This window comes from Cryptomeria japonica, chromosome 10 (genome assembly GCF_030272615.1).
Source record: "Cryptomeria japonica chromosome 10, Sugi_1.0, whole genome shotgun sequence".
NCBI classification, from domain to species: domain Eukaryota; kingdom Viridiplantae; phylum Streptophyta; class Pinopsida; order Cupressales; family Cupressaceae; genus Cryptomeria; species Cryptomeria japonica.
The window spans coordinates 699,857,884-699,874,425 of NC_081414.1; positions in this window are offsets into that span (position 1 = coordinate 699,857,884).

The following is a 16,542-nucleotide window of genomic DNA, read 5'->3' on the forward strand; positions in this document are numbered from 1 at the left end:
TCCTTTTTACACCTCTCAATCTTATCCCTCCATTTCATATAGTGTCTTCTATTTAAGGAGATGCTTCCTTCATTATCAAACCCTAATGCGCTAATCGACAATCTTGAGGACTTGGCTACACTACGATCCTACTTGCAACCACATTCCATTCTTTATTGAGCTCTTGTGCACATAAAATCTGAGAGCAAATATATCAAGCAAGATCAATGGAGATAGGAAGAATGGAGATCAAAACCCTATTGGACATGTGATGGTATAATCTTTGTGATTTCATTTGATTTGCATTGTCTTAGGTAATCTTCATATGTTATGGTGGATCTTTGTTGTTGTTAGGCTAGGGTTTGGTGGTTGAATTCATTTAGCCTTTCAATTTTGTTATTATTGTTATCCATTTTCACCATATACACTATCTATTTTGATAACACTGCAGCAATTGATATATCTAAGAATCTGGTACTAAATTCCAAGACTAAACATGTTTCTATCAAATTGAATTTTATGAGAGAGAATGTTGAAGCAAAATAATTAAAATTGGTTTATGTGAATACTAAAGAGTAGATTGCAGATATTTTCACTAAGCCTTTGCCTAAGTAGACTTTTGAATATCTCAGAGATCAGCTTGGGTCATACCCCCATGGGTAGAGACTTAGACAATTGATTTTTGTCATCAACCAACAGAATCAACAGAAAAATCTTTTATTCCGGCTTTGATGATGAGAGCTACTTCTCAGGGGGAGTAGTTGGTATACTGAATTGGTTGGTATTTTGTATTTGAATCTAGTTTTTGTATTGCTTTGGCATTTGATGTCAAAGGGGGAGAGATTGATATGGAAAAATACATGGATAACACGTATTATTCCTAGGGGAGAGAGATTATTACTTTGGAGTGAGATGATATTTTTGATTTCTAGTTATGATCTCTTTTGGGAGATTGTTGGTTTTTAGTATTTGGTATTTATGTTTTGGCACTTTGATGGTTTTTCCATTTTGTGTTGCCATCAATGCCAAAGGGGGAGATTGTTGGTATTTTGGTTATGTTTATATGGTTTTTTCATTGATGTTAACACCTATTAACACTTATCAACTTTGGCACTTTGGAGAACTGACAATGTTCACCAGCAAGCAAGTGATTTATGCACAGTCACCGGTATCTGGTTCACCAACAGGATATAATGTTCACCGACACTTGGAATAACATGGAAAACACTTTGTTATGTTGAAGACATCATTTGGACACTTTGTCTTGGAGATTTGTTCATTGGTATATTCGTATTTGCATATTTGTTGTTACCGACAAATAGGTCTAGAATAAGCACCGACAGGCTTATCTATTCTAGATCAGCACAACACGCTTAGGAGATGATTTATCAATGTTGTAAATGCATTAAGCCGACATGTTGAATTAGATATTGCATCGATTATTGATTTACTTGTAATTGACTTTATTGTAATATCTTTTAGAGCCGACCTACTAAAATTGGTCTTAGGTTTTGGTATATATGTAAGATCTTATTTGTAAGATTGATATGCGATTGGGAAAAGGAATCGTAAGAAGATATATGCGAGAATAAGCAGAGCTATACATGCAGACATCATTTGAAGGTGAAAGAAGTTTTTGTGAAGGCATATCAGAACTACATCAGTACTGAATCTAGCATATGAAGATGCTATTTTGAGCAGTACATCTTTATTGGATCTAACCATCCAATTGTAGTCAGTGTGACTCTTGTTTGTGATTGAGCAGTGAGCTATAGGCGCTTGGCCTTTCTGCATATGCAAACCCCATTTGTATACACATACTATCTGCAGTAGTATCATCTGATTGTGGGTAAGGTTTCCCACCGTGTTTTTTCCCCTTACAAGGTTTCCATGTACAAATATTGGTGTTATGTGTTGTGGATGTTATTATCTTTATGTTTCATGCATTAATCTTTACCGGTACTGTAATTAACTGATAAACTATCTACCGGCATAAATTTTGGTCATTAAGGTTGGTTAAGTTATTTTGGGTTTGAATTTATTTGACAATTGATTCACCTCCCACACCCCCCCCTCTCAGTTGTCTCTAGGACCTAACATATATCTTCTTTCATGCATTGCCACACATTATAACTCTTGCATCTTGCAGGGTCAACAACAAATGCAAAAGGTTCCATCATAGCAAGAACTTGCCTTTCTCATTGTTGTTCGCATTCAAAAAATACAGGTTCGCACATCAAGTCCACTCACACTTCACACTATTCTCATTGCTTCCATTTGCCCTCCTTCTAATGTTTACTCCCTACAATTACAATATCTCATATCTTACTAAAACTTCTCTCTTTTTCTTGTACTTGTAGGCCATCAAAAAATAAATCATTTTAAACCACACATGATACAAGGGTATCTCAATGTCTTTGACCTTTGTGTTTGATGATGCTAACTTTTGTTTGTACTTCTCATCTTGTTTGCAAATTTCACAACCACCATAAAAAAAATTCAGACATATTATCCACCATGCTTTCAAAAATTGTGAGTGCCTTCCTTTCCTATTCTTTTCAATCTCCAAGTTTTACCAGTTTCAATTATTTAATACACCTACAATTTTCCAATAGAATTTTATTTCTCACAGGTACACAATGGTGACTTAAATTTAGTCTACAAAATCAAGCAACAACAAAATGCATGATCAACACAACCTACATACAGTAAAATACAACATCAACAACTACTCAATGCTTTGATTCAACTTTGCAACCAACATATTACATAACATCAATTATGTACTTCACCAGTATATACCTTAAATGGTTGTAAAACATGCTAGCAGTGCCAACATGGGGGTTGGAGGGTGGCTAACTTAGATTTTTTGGGATCAACGCATTAAATTGGTTGGGTTTTATACAGTCTAAAATAGTCTACTTTTATAATTTTGTATAGCAAAACTTTTGTAATATCTACTTTATATTTCTCTTTCATACTGTACATCATGTTGTCTTTTGTAGCATGGGGGTTGGTGGGCGGTTAACTTAAGATTGTGGGAATAGCTTAAAACATTGGTCGAGTTATGTACAGTTTCATATTTTCATATATATAAAGTTTGCACTTTTCTTTTCCTTTAATTCCTTTCATTCTATATGATGCTTCTACAAACCCACCTATCGACCTCATGTTGCAGGCACTCCCCCTACAACTGCTAGTTGTAAGTGTTCCACATGCACAAACACCTTTCTTTTTTTCACTCCATTACGTGTGTCTACTTTTTATATTAATTCATCAATAATTCATGCACAACTTTACATACTACTAAAAGGCATGAGCTCTCTTCAAGGTCAAGATTTATTAACTCATCAATAAACATGCATTTTTATTACATTATAATTGATGAAATGTGATTCATCCAAATTCGTTAAACACATTGACACTCGATTGCATGGAAGATTCCCATATAAAAATCAAACTTATCTTGGTAGTTCATTAGTTATACTTAATCCCAACCTAAGATAATTATCAACTCTTGCTTATTTTTTTCCCACTTTAGGGATGGCTTAGCATAAATTTTATAACTTATTATTGTTTTCTTGTATTCAAAGGTATTAAATTGCATTTATTTTAGACATCACATAGCATTGAATATCATTTATATTATATAGACACGCATATTAATAAACTTCTATCAAAGCAATAAAATGAATATAGTTCTACATACTTATCTTGGAAGAATTTTCATAACTAAAGAGTGTTGTTCTTGATCACTTACCTAAGTTTTCAAGGGATTTACCTAAGTAAACATATTTTATCTTGAGATAATGGTATTCCTTCTAAGGTATTTTTAAATATTGACAATTTTAGATGGCATAGAACATAGAAGAAATAAAAATAAATCTAGTGAATTTGAGAGAAAGGGGAAACAAAAACAAGGTTAGATCCTTGCATAGATGATATATTTGTAGATCCAAAAAATACGTTGGCTCTCAAAATTGACCCTATACCTAGCATAGTTTTGACATAAAATAAAAAATGACAAACTTATATAGGAATCTAGTTTCCAATTTCAAATCATTATATATCCCAAATTCTTCACAAGGCACGATTGGTTAGACCCTTCATTTTTGTCCTCCTCAATGAGATATGTCAATACATTAATTAACTTTGATCATTCAACATACCAAATATAAAAAATAAAACTAGCACATGTCTCACATTGGAAAAAAAAATCATTAGTCAATTAACTAATCTTGACATTATCACAAACCATTCCTCTTACCTAAGAATGCAACCACCAATTTGAATTACAATACAAGTTATTGTGTTTCAACAAGGAAAACGTATTTGATTAATAACATCAAGGTAACACTTTTTATAAATTTTCTTAATGCATGAACACCCTTAGAGTTGGTTAAACCATAAGGTGTGGTTGTTTCCAACATCAATGTATCAACCATTCATGTAGCATTTCACATAAGTTAATAAAGGAGATGGGCCTTCTTCTTGATGTCAAGCTTTATCAAATTAGAAAAAAAAACAAAACATTTCATTCATTATGTTATGATTAATGATTTGAGCTTCATTGGACCAAGATTTAAAATTCATTGATAGTAGGTTGCATAAAACATTCCTATATCACAATAAAAGTCCATTCAATAGTTTGTTAGTTATACTTGTTGTTCACTTTGGATAACTGTCACGTATAATAGACATTATAATGTCTTTTGAGTCATCGCATGAGACAAAAATTTGGAGCAACTTCTAGATGGTGGTTACATTGGAAAGAATTTTCCAATACCCATCTTATTGCTAATGATCAAGATACATTATGTTCATTAATACATTTGTTTGCAATAAATGACTTGGTTGCATTACATAACAAACAACTGTTGACATCAAAGGTCACACCTTTAACATGATGTATTTTTAAGAAAATAAGGGGTAATATAGAACACATAAATACAAAGATTTTGTGCACTTGACAACAAGTCATGCTAAAATTAAAATTTGAAGATTGCAACTAGACTCATTACCGTTATACTTGACAACTTATTTGCTAGTTTTTATAAATAATGAGAGGTGACTGCTTGATCCACAACTCTTTGTTGTCATGAAGTTCAGACATTATATTGGAAAAATTTCCTTAAAGGCTTTGGTATTATCAATTCACAAAATATGAGAGAATCAACAATTTAGGATCACAAACTATTAAAGTTTTACATTCACAATGTTGTCACAAGTTTGAATATTGTCTAATCTACACATCTCCCCTACATTCTCATTTTAACAATATGCCCACGTGTAGAACAATATGTATCAAATTATTTAGGAGAAAGAGGAGTGTCTTCAAGCACTTTCGACGCAAATTCTTGAAATCCATTATGTCACCCTCATCATATATTATACAAGAATAAATTTTCATACTAAGAAAAATCAATAAACTCTAATGTGTTTTTTTTCTTCAATATTAATGACACCAAAGAAACAATTCTCATGAGGCATTTACAAACCATGTTGGCATTGGGTTGTCATTGATGTCAACCGGTATGGGATGACTACCGGTATGAGAGATGTATGTGCAACACTGTCATGGAGGAGTACAGGTTGAGATATCTCTGATATCACCTTGTGTTGCAGAACACCAATAAGGAAAGACAGAGCATCCCACTTAGAGGAATGATCACTAAGGTCACCGGTACACAAGTTAGTGCCTAGCTTGTGTGGATGAGATAGATAGGTTATCGGTACAATACATCAACGGTAAGGAAAGGATGTCAACTGAGTGATGTGTTGACATAAAGTAGTCAGATCAACCAAGTGAGTGGTTGTCAACCAACAAGATGATGACCAATGCATAAGCAGGATGGGCAAGGTGCTTGAGCAATTGTTTGTGATGAAGAGGTGAAATGCTATCTAAATCACATCAACACAAGAGGAGATGGATGAACATGTCATCAGTATACTCTGAAGTTGCAGAACAACATGACTCCCACCGGATGAAGATGCATTCATCATGAGAAGCAATGACTGACAGTGAATGTGCCCACACCGGATCACTTGTGCCTATTTGAGGGTTTTCTGCACAAACAGGGAAACCACATGAGTGCACTACAGGATGTAGATGACAAAGACTCACTCTCATCGGTAAGTGGAACTTATCTCCTATTATGCATAGTGTGCATCATAGTTCCATGAGATAAGGTAGATGAGGCAAAGGTAGGTGTTTGAAGGCTCACACTGGATCTATTGGTGAATCAAAAGAAAGTCTTAAGTGCATGAAATTAGGAATATGCACTGGATTGTCTGAGAAGGCATGTAGAGATGTCGATACAGATGAAGAGTGATGAGTTTGTCACTTTGACAAACTGGTTGAGACATGGTCAGAGTTGATTAGGGAGTAAGCAAGGCAGAACAGATGCAGTCAGAGGAGAATGGCCTGACTGAAGATGAAATCTACTAAAGGTTGATGACATGGTGTCATCAAGAGGGTTTTATCGATATGAATGTTCACCGATAATATGGACAAGGTGTAGATACAAAAGACGCCCCATCTGATGAAGATGTGCATAATGCAAGTTAGCAAGTGTGCTGACCGGATTGAGTAGTCCATCAGAAGAGAAGCCAAATGCAAGGTTGAAAACAAACTGACTTGAGGGTTTAACCAACAAAGTTAGTAATCCAGTAGAAGAGAAGAACCAGTTGAGTAGTTGGTTAGTGATACCTAAACTGACACACAGATCCAAGCTGGCAATTGGTCTACTTGGATGCCACAAGGAGATGGAGTGGAAAGCATGCAAAGTTCGGTGCAAGTGTCATGTGGAGATAGGTGTCTCTACTATTGAGCATTCAATATGGATCCTGTGATTTGTGGATCGAATCAGAAGAGTGCGGCTCAAGGAAGAATGAGCAACTGAGACAAATTAGGGAGTGGTTGGGGCCTAGATTAAAGCAAGAAAGTCAGTTTGTGAGAAGACCTTGAGGAGGAAACAACAAAGGTATTAATGGTTGTTTGATAGATGTAGGTCGAGATGAAGGGTCGTGTTTTCTATATTTGGAAAACATGCATTGGAAGACATGAAAATGGCAGAGATGAACAATTGGTTGTCTAGTAGATTAGATTAGACAATATCTGATTGGATTTGGTTTGCCTCGAGGTTGATGAGGAAACCCTAGCCGCTTGAGATTTGAATTGGCTTTTGGTGGGAAAACCAGGCTATAAATATGCAAGCCAAATTAGAGATGGTTGTCGCTGGATAAGAGAGAAGTGTTGCTGAAGAGAAGAAGATAGTGCTATTATAAAGTGATTAAGTGTTACTTCTGCATGTGAGAGAAGAGTAGTGTGAGGGAGAACTAGGTTGAAGAGTTCAACTGGTATCCATTCAGAACCAGTAGTGTTCATACTAGCAGAGTAGAAGTGAAGGAAGTTGCAGAGAAGGCAGACACCGAACCGATAGAGTATAGCACCAGTAAAGAGAAGAGCGGAGAGAAGGAGATCCAGTAGAGGTGAACAGAGGAGAAGTAAACGGGTAGAGTTTACCGACAAGAAAAGCAACATATGAGAGCAACAAAAGAGTGAACCAGTGTAGTAGAGAAGGTGTCTCACCGACAGAGAGAGGTATATGCGATGGTTACAGGATTCACTTGTAACAATAGTATTAATTTTGTATTTGAAGTTATCTTTGTGATCACCGAGTTGTAGCTCGGTGTAGGGGTTGTAGCTCATTTGGGTTGTAACCCATAAATCAGTCAGGGGTTGGTGCCCTAAATCAGGGGTTGTAGATCCTTGGGTTGTTGCCCTAAACATTGTAACAAAGTTTTTGATTGTGAGGCTGGATTGGAGTAGTAGACTCCAACAACATTGCTCACTGAGGTTTTTCCTGTCTTGGGTTTTCCTCATACTTAGTAGTGTTATGAGATGGCCCCTTGTGTGTGTTTGCATTTGTGATTAAGTCTCCCCACTAACTGATAAGTTTTCATTATGCTAGATCCCATAACCGGTATACACACATAAGTTAGTTAAAGGGAAAAATATCAAGAACCACTGATTCACCCCCCCTCTCAATGTTGCATTATGTCTAACAATTAGTATCAGAGCATAGGCACCCTATTTATCAAGCTTTCTCTTGCTTGGGTAGATTCTGGCGTAGGGACACAATGGTCTGTTTAGTGTCAATCCCTGCTCCTATTTTTAATGGGTCAAACTATTCTATTTGGAGCTGTAGAATGGAAGTCCACCTATCCTCTCTAGGGTTTGATGTGTGGATGTCAGTTGTGAATGGTCTCCCTAGGAATGTTAATCCTCCCACTAGATCTGAAGAAGAAAGAAGATGCATGTGCAATGAAGAAGCCATGAAGGTTATATTCAGTGGGCTCACCGGTGATGTCTCCTCACAGGTCGACAAGTGTAAATAGACAAAGAGTCTATGGGATAGACTAAAGAGGCTCTATGGAAATGAAACCTACACCACTGGATTAATTTATGAGAGTGAGAAGAACAATGCAACAGACCCATGCACTGATGACCGAGGTAGATCAGTTTGTTGCAGTAGAAATGATGAAGAAGGAACTCATCTCTTCATGGCTCAAGAATCTGAAGATGAGGAGAAAACATCTGAAAGTGATAGGGCAAATAGATCCCACCGACAAGATGTGTTTGGCAGTGAAGATGAGGAAGAAGGAGACAAGGCAGATAGATCTAGCCATCAAGATCTATTTTATAGTGAAGGAGAAGAAGAAGAGGAGACAAAATTTGATCTTGAAGGAGAGCTTGTGAATGCACTTGAAGAACTCAACAGAGTAAGAAGTGAATACAGGCTATTCAAGAATGCTACTATAGTGGAGCAAAATCAGTTGACAAAATGCCTCGAAGAATCTAAGAAATGCATCTCAGAGTTGAGGAGTCAAGAAGAAGGTACCAAGGAGTGCCGGTGCGGAGATCTAGCATCGAGGCTAGAAGTTAAAAATGAAGAATATCAACAGCTACTTGGAGAAATGGAGACTCTCAGAAGTGACCTTGAGAAATGTCAGGATGAGCTCAAGGTAAGAATCTAGTTAGATGGCAACAACGATGCCTTGGAAAAAATGCTGAAGAAGCAAAAGCATGCCAAGGATACTAAAGGTTTAGGAAGTGGTGTCGGTGAATGTTCCACCAACAAGAATGTCCCCCACAATGACATTCTGTTTATCTCCTCAAATGGAGAAAACAAGGGCCAAACCTTCATAGTGAGAAATGCTCCCTGGAAGAAGGTTGACCTAAATACAACTGATGAAGAACTACATACAATAAAAACCGGTGCTACAAGAAGGAGGAACAATGCAGTTCCCAAAGGTAAAGGGAAGATGAGAGAAGACAGCTTCACTGAAAGAAGGAACATGAGAAGACAACAGAGAAGACCTCCTACTGGAAAAAGACAAAGAAATGCTACCACCCACTGGGCCAAGTAGGTGTGGCAAAAGAAGAGATCAAATGGAAGGGCTGCACAAAATGGATAACCCAGGATCCATTCTCAAGCAAGGAGAAATGGAGATGCCAAACCGGTAAGATCTCCCCATGCATGGTAGAATAAATTTGTAAGTCATATGACATCCTTTATTGGTTATTGCTTTGCATGTAATGCTTATGGCCATAGGGAAGAAGAATGCCGAAAGAGATCTAGAAGGAATATTCTAGGATCTCACAGACATCATGCATATGAGCAAAATATATCCAAGAGTAGATACATGCATGTCCCCTCTCTCGGTGATGCAAATATTGTTTGTTATAACTGCAATGGATCTGGCCATAGAGAGTTTGAATGCAGGAAGAGGAACTTGTAGTCACATGAAGGCCGATATAGAAACCTTTCTTTGCAAAAAAGTGGATATAGAGCATGTGGAAGTCAAAGACCTACATGGAACCAAATGATAAATGTCCCTGGAGCAAGAGGTCCATCAGTTTCAGCTACTAGACACAACAACATGATCAAGAGAAGATGGTCAAAAAGGTATGCTAAGAGATTCCCCAATTATGAAGTTGGGATGAATGTTGTGTGTTACTATAACACTGCTTTTGTGTGTGATGTAGAGTCTGGAAAAGGAAGGGCCCATCAGCAGAAGAGGAAAGACCTGCTCCCATGCCTGAAAATGGGAAGATGAATAAGGTCAAGCAGGTATGGAGGAAAAAGACCATGGACCAACACTGTGCTTTCAATGCACAAGTGACATCTCCCAAGGCTTAAAGGAGATGCAGGACCTCAGGGGGAGTAGTACATTGAATTTATCATTCATCCCCTCAGTGAAGAAGAACACATGGAAGAACAAATTGTTGTTGGTATGAAGGAAGAAAATGAGAAGATAAGTGTATGTAGAGGCTGCCCTGACTACACACCTACAGGTGAGTGCTAGATCACTACTGTTGTGTCAAAGAATGATGAGGTGACAATTAGAATTAGATACAAAGTGACACAAAGGTCAAGAGTCATAGGAAGGTGCTTTGATAGGGATACTGGACCGGTACAGGAAATTGGTATGTGTAGGATGTTACTGACATAATTGCTAATAGGTACTTGCAGGTTACGTAAGACAATGAGGTTGGAGATCATTGCAATAGCCCCAGTAGCATGGAATTTGGATTTTATGTCTCAGGTGGTATTGGAAAAGACTTGAATGACATATATTGGTCGGGTTGATAATCATGCAGGCATGTATGTTTATGGGCTAACCGGTTTAATGTATGGCATAATGATGTCATTGTATGGCATTGTGTGGTTTCAAGATCATGTCATAGGCTATGGTGGATATAATGAAGCTGAAAGATCTTCAGATGATCACAAATGCACAGCTCAACCGGTACATGGAGATGATTGGAGCCCCCGGTATTAGACCTCACCAGAGTAGAGAACCTGAGATGTATGACTCAGGGGGAGTTCAAGTGATTATGATGCAAGGCTGACATGCTTGAACTTGAAAGGGTAAGTGCACTAACTACCCAAATTGTAGATGATGGAAGTTACAATAGGAATACCCAAGAGAGTTTCATTGTAAGGGGTATCTACTTGTCATTTGGCTAGTTGTATTGAGAGTACAATCACATTTGATTCTAAAGAAATTTGGGATCAAACGGGAGGTGATGCAGTTTGACTGACAGGTGAGGAGTGTTCACTAACACATCCCTCTGCAATTGAGTATTTTAACAAATGGTATAAAATTTGCATGCTCAATTGGTGTCAGTTGATGGTCCATCATAAGTGCTGTGACTTGAGAAGATGTAACAATATGTAACAATCGGTATCAAAGGAGGAATATTTGGTGTCAGACTAAGGTTCCCTTTGCCATAGGTATCAAAGGAGGAGAGACATCTGTTAAAGTCAAAGGGGAGAAAGAATTATGTCAGTGCCCGATAAATACAATGAGGAATGATACCCTGATAGTTCCCTTTGCCATTATTGTCAAAGGGGGAGAAGGATTCTATAGTATACAACATACTACATGTGTTGAGAATCCATGGATTAGAGAAAGGGGGAGAAAGATTATGTAGTATGCTGGATACTAAATTGAGTTGACACCGATGCTAAAGGGGGAGATTGTTGGCATTGGGTTGTCATTGATGTCAACTAGTATTGGATGACTACCGGTATGAGATATGTATGTGCAACACTGTCATGGAGGAGTACAGGTTAAGATATCTCTAATATCACCTTGTGTTGCAGAACACTGGTAAGGCAAGACAAAGCATCCCACTTAGAGGAATGATCATTGAGGTCACCGATACACAAGTTAGGGTGTGGATGAGATAGACAGGTTACCAGTACAATGCATCACCGGTAAGGAAAGGATGTCAACTGGTAAGTGATGTGTTGACATAAAGTAGCCAGATCAACCAAGTAAGTGGTTGTCAACTGACAAGATGATGACCAGTGTACAAGCAGGATGGGAAAGGTGCTTGAGCGGTTGTTTGTGATGAAGAGGAAAAATGATATCTAAATCATATCAATACAGGAGGAGATGGATGAACAGGTCATCAGTATACTGCAAGGTTGCAGAACAATAGGACTCCCACTAGATGAAGATGCAATCATCATGAGAAGCAATGACTGACAATGAATGTGCTCACACCGGATCACTTGTGCCTGTTTGAGGGTTTGCTGCACAAACATGGAAGCCACATGAGTGCACTGTAGGATGTAGATGACAAAGACTCACTCTCACTGGTAAGTGGAACTTATCTCCTATTATGAATAGTGTGCATCATAGTTCCATGAGATAAGGTAGATGAGGCAAAGGCAGGTGTTTGAAGGCTCACACCAGATCTACTGGTGAATCAAAATAAAGCCTTAAGTGCATGAAATTAGGAATATGCACTGGACTATCTGAGAAGGCATGTAGAGATGCCGGTATAGATGAAGAGTGATGAGTTTGTCAATTTGACAAATCGGTTGAGACATGGTCAGAGCTGATCAGGGATAAGGCAAGGTGGAACAGATGCAGTTAGAGGAGAATGGCTCGATTGAAGATGAAGTCTGTTAAAGGTTGATGACATGGTGTCATCAAGAGGGTTTTATCAGTATGAATGTTTACCCATAATATGGACAAGGTGCAAATGCATAAGACCCCATTTGATGAAGATGTGCATAATGCAGGTTAGCAAGTGTGTTGATCGAATTGAGCAATCCACCAGAAGAGAAGCCGAATGCAAGGTTGAAGACAGACCAATTTGAGGGTTTAACTGGTAGGGTGAGTAATCCAGTAGAAGAGAAGAACCGGTTGAGTAGTTGGTCGGTGATACTTGAATTGACACACTGATCCAAGCTGGTAGTTGGTCGACTTGGATTCCACGAGGAGATGGAGTGGTAAGCATGTAGAGGTCAGTGAAAGTGTCGTGTAGAGATAGGTGTCTCTACTGTTGAGCATTCAATATGGATCTCGTGATTTGTGAATCAAATCAGAAGAGTGCAGCTCAAGGAAGAATGAGCGACTGAGACAAATCAGGGAGTGGTTGGCACCTGGATCAAAGCAAGAAAGTCATTCTGTGAGAAGACATCGAGGAGGAAACACCAAAGGTATTAATGGCTGTTTGACAGATGCAGGTTGAGATGAAGGGCCGTGTTTTCTATATTTGGAAAATGTGTATTGGAAAGCGCAATAATGGCAGAGATGAATAGTTGGTTGTCTGGTAGATCAAATTGGACAAGATTTGATTGGATTTGGTTTGCCTCGAGGTTGATGAGGAAACCTTAGCTGCCTAAGATTTGAATTGGCTTTTGGCGGGAAAGCCAGGCTATAAATATGCAAGCCAAAATCATAGATGGTTGTCGTTGGATAAGAGAGAAGTGCTGCTGAAGAGAAAAAGATAGTGTTGTTGCGAAGTGATTAAGTGTTACTTCTGCATGCGAGAGCAGAGGAGTGTGAGGGAGAACCACGTTGAAGAGTTCAACTGGTATCCATGCAGAATTGGTAGTGTTCATACCGACAAAGCAGAAGTGAAGGAAGTTGAAGAGAAGACAAACACTGAACCGACAGAGTATAGTATTGGTAAAGAGAAGAGCAAAGAGAAGGAGATCCAGTAGAGGTGAACAAAGGAGAAGTAAACGGGTAGAGTTTACGGACAAGCAAAGCAGTAGATGAGAGAAACAAAAGAGTGAACCGGTGTAGCAGAGAAGGTGTTTCACCAACAGAGAGATGTATATGAGATGGTTACAAGATTCACTTGTAACAATAGTATTAATTTTGTATTTGAAGTTATCTTTGTGATTATTGAGTTGTAGCTCAGTGCAGGGGTTGTAGCTCATTTGGGTTGTAGCCCATAAATCAGTCAGGGGTTGGTGCTCCTTGGGTTGGTGCCCTAAATTAGGGGTTGTAGCTTCTTGGGTTGGTGCCCTAAATAAGGGGTTGGTGCTCCTTGGGTTGGTGACCTAAACATTGTAATAGAGTTTTTGATTGTGAGGCTGGATTGGAGTAGCAGACTCCAACAACATTGCTCACCGAGATTTTTCCCATCTTGGGTTTTCCTCGTACTTACTAGTGTTATGAGATGGCCCCTTGTGTGTGTTTGCATTTGTGATTAAGTTTCTCCACTAACTGGTAAGTTTGCATTATGCTAGATCCCATAACCGGTATACACACATAAGTTAGTTAAAGGGAAATAGATTAAGAACCATTGATTCACCTCCCTCCTCTTAGTGGTGCATTGTGTCTAACAAACCAAACATGCCTCTTGCAATTTCTACAATTTCTTATATATTGGGATGTCATTTGAAAGTTTTTAAATAACTACCATTTTATATAATTACTTTTTAAATACATGATTACAAATGCACTTTACATAAATTAGTTTAAAAAATATATTTAATTAAAATCGTTATATGGGAGATATTTTTTTTAAACATTGTTTCCAATTTTCTTTTATCCCACTCAATCTTTTTATCCATCATCATCTCAAATTTTCGCTTACCCCATGTCCCCACGTGGTTGCTAATCAACATTTTCTGCTTAAATTTAAGCAGCTAGAGTGCTCCCATGTAAAATTTTAACTAGGCAAAAAGGATAAATTGGAATCTTCTCCTATTTTAGTGGAGCGACAATTGCTTAAAAGTTGAAAATAAGCTTTGAAAAAAAAAGTGGGCTAGAAATAAGCAGTGGCTACTTATTGAAAAAAGAGACATGTGGCTTTACCATATTTGTTTCCTCTCCTTTCTATTTGCCTATAATTTTGACTATAATTTTTATTTGCAAAATTATTCTAATAATTTCAATTACAACAAGAGACGCATAGTGTCATGTTCCTGCCGAGAGTTAGAAATGTGGAAGGTAGAAGAGGGTGTTTGATGAATGCAGTGAATTTTGTTGCAAAGGTAAACAAATAGAAGCATATGTGTCAGTCCTCTCCATTGAAGTCTCATAGTGGATGTAAAAAGAGGAAAAATGCAAATGATAGTCTGATATTATGTATTGGAAATTATTATGAAGGACCTAATTATAGTTATTTTTATTAGTTTAGTGGTCTTTATGTAGTAATTTATTGTATTCATGGGAAAAGGGTTTGATTAGATTAATCAAATTTCCACAGTTCATGTTGTTGATTTTCATTGATTTTTAAATTAAACTATGTAAGAGCTTTTGTATCAATATTTCTAGTCACACTTTGTGAACCATCATCAGGATGAAAAAGAACAATTCAAAGGATCAATGTTCAGAATTATCTAGCTACATAGTCCATAACAACAAACACATGTAAACTTGTGAAACACACGACATAGTGACACAAGGTATACTTTAGAAATATCCAAAATATCCTTTCTCATATTATTAATTTTTCAAAATAGGCTACACTATGTCATAATAGCATATACTATCAATCAATGTATAAGTATCTAATTCATAGTGATATGAAGTAATTGGTTTTCTATCTTTAGTCCAAGTCAAAAAAAACTTTATAATTTTTTTATTAATTATAATTCTAATTATATAAAACAATTAAACAAAAATATAAATATAAAAACTAATCCTAAATTCTAATGTAATTCTAATTAAACCAATTTCGAACCAAACCAACTAGCTGTTGAAGGTTGATAGTTTTGTAATTTGAGGATTGTAAGAATTTCATAGCGGTATGAATAATTGGTTTTCTATATTTTGTCCAAGGTAAAGTAGGTTGTAATTAATTATTTGGTTCCATATTCAATATAGCATAGTTGACAATGACTTGGTAGTGTCTATTTGGCTACATCATTGAAATTATTTAATTAAAATAATTGATATATTTATATGATTTCCAAATTATTACTTAAGATTACAATCATAATATAATTATTTTAAAATATTTCATAATTATTTAATTATTATTTTTAATTAATTTGAATTTTAAAATAATAATTAATAACTTATATAAATATTTTATATATATTAAAATTCTTCAATTTAATAATTATAAAATTAAAAAAATCTCTATAATATCAATTTTAATTCTTATTTTAACTTGATTTTAACTCTATCAAATCTTGGCTACATTAATTAAACATATTCTAATGTCTTTCAAAATTGTATAATTATAATTATAACTTAGTCTATATAACTTAAAATTTAATAATAGAATATAATAATAAACTTAATTTTAAATCTAATTTTTTATTAATTTTTTAACATTATATTTATATACTATCAATTATAACTGACTATTTTAATTATTGTAAATATATAATTAAACTTAATCTTAAATCAAATTTGTAAATATAATATATTTTTATACTTAAATTTTTCTATATATATATTTTTTTAAACTTTATGATTTTTTTTTATTAATTATAATTCTAATTACATAAAACAATTAAATTTTAATATAAATATACAAAGTAAGCTAAATTCTAATGTAATTCTAATTCCTAAGCTAAAATAAAAATATAAAAAGTAAGCTAAATTCTAATGTAATTCTAATTCCTAAGCTTTTTACTGTAGTGAATAATAAATGAGAAGTAAGCTTTTTACTATAGTGAATAATAAATGAGAAGTAGAAATGAAGTAATTAATAAAAAATTATTGAATAATAGAATTAAACTATTTTTAAAGCGAAAACAATCAGCTGTGGATTTTGTTCAGAAGACT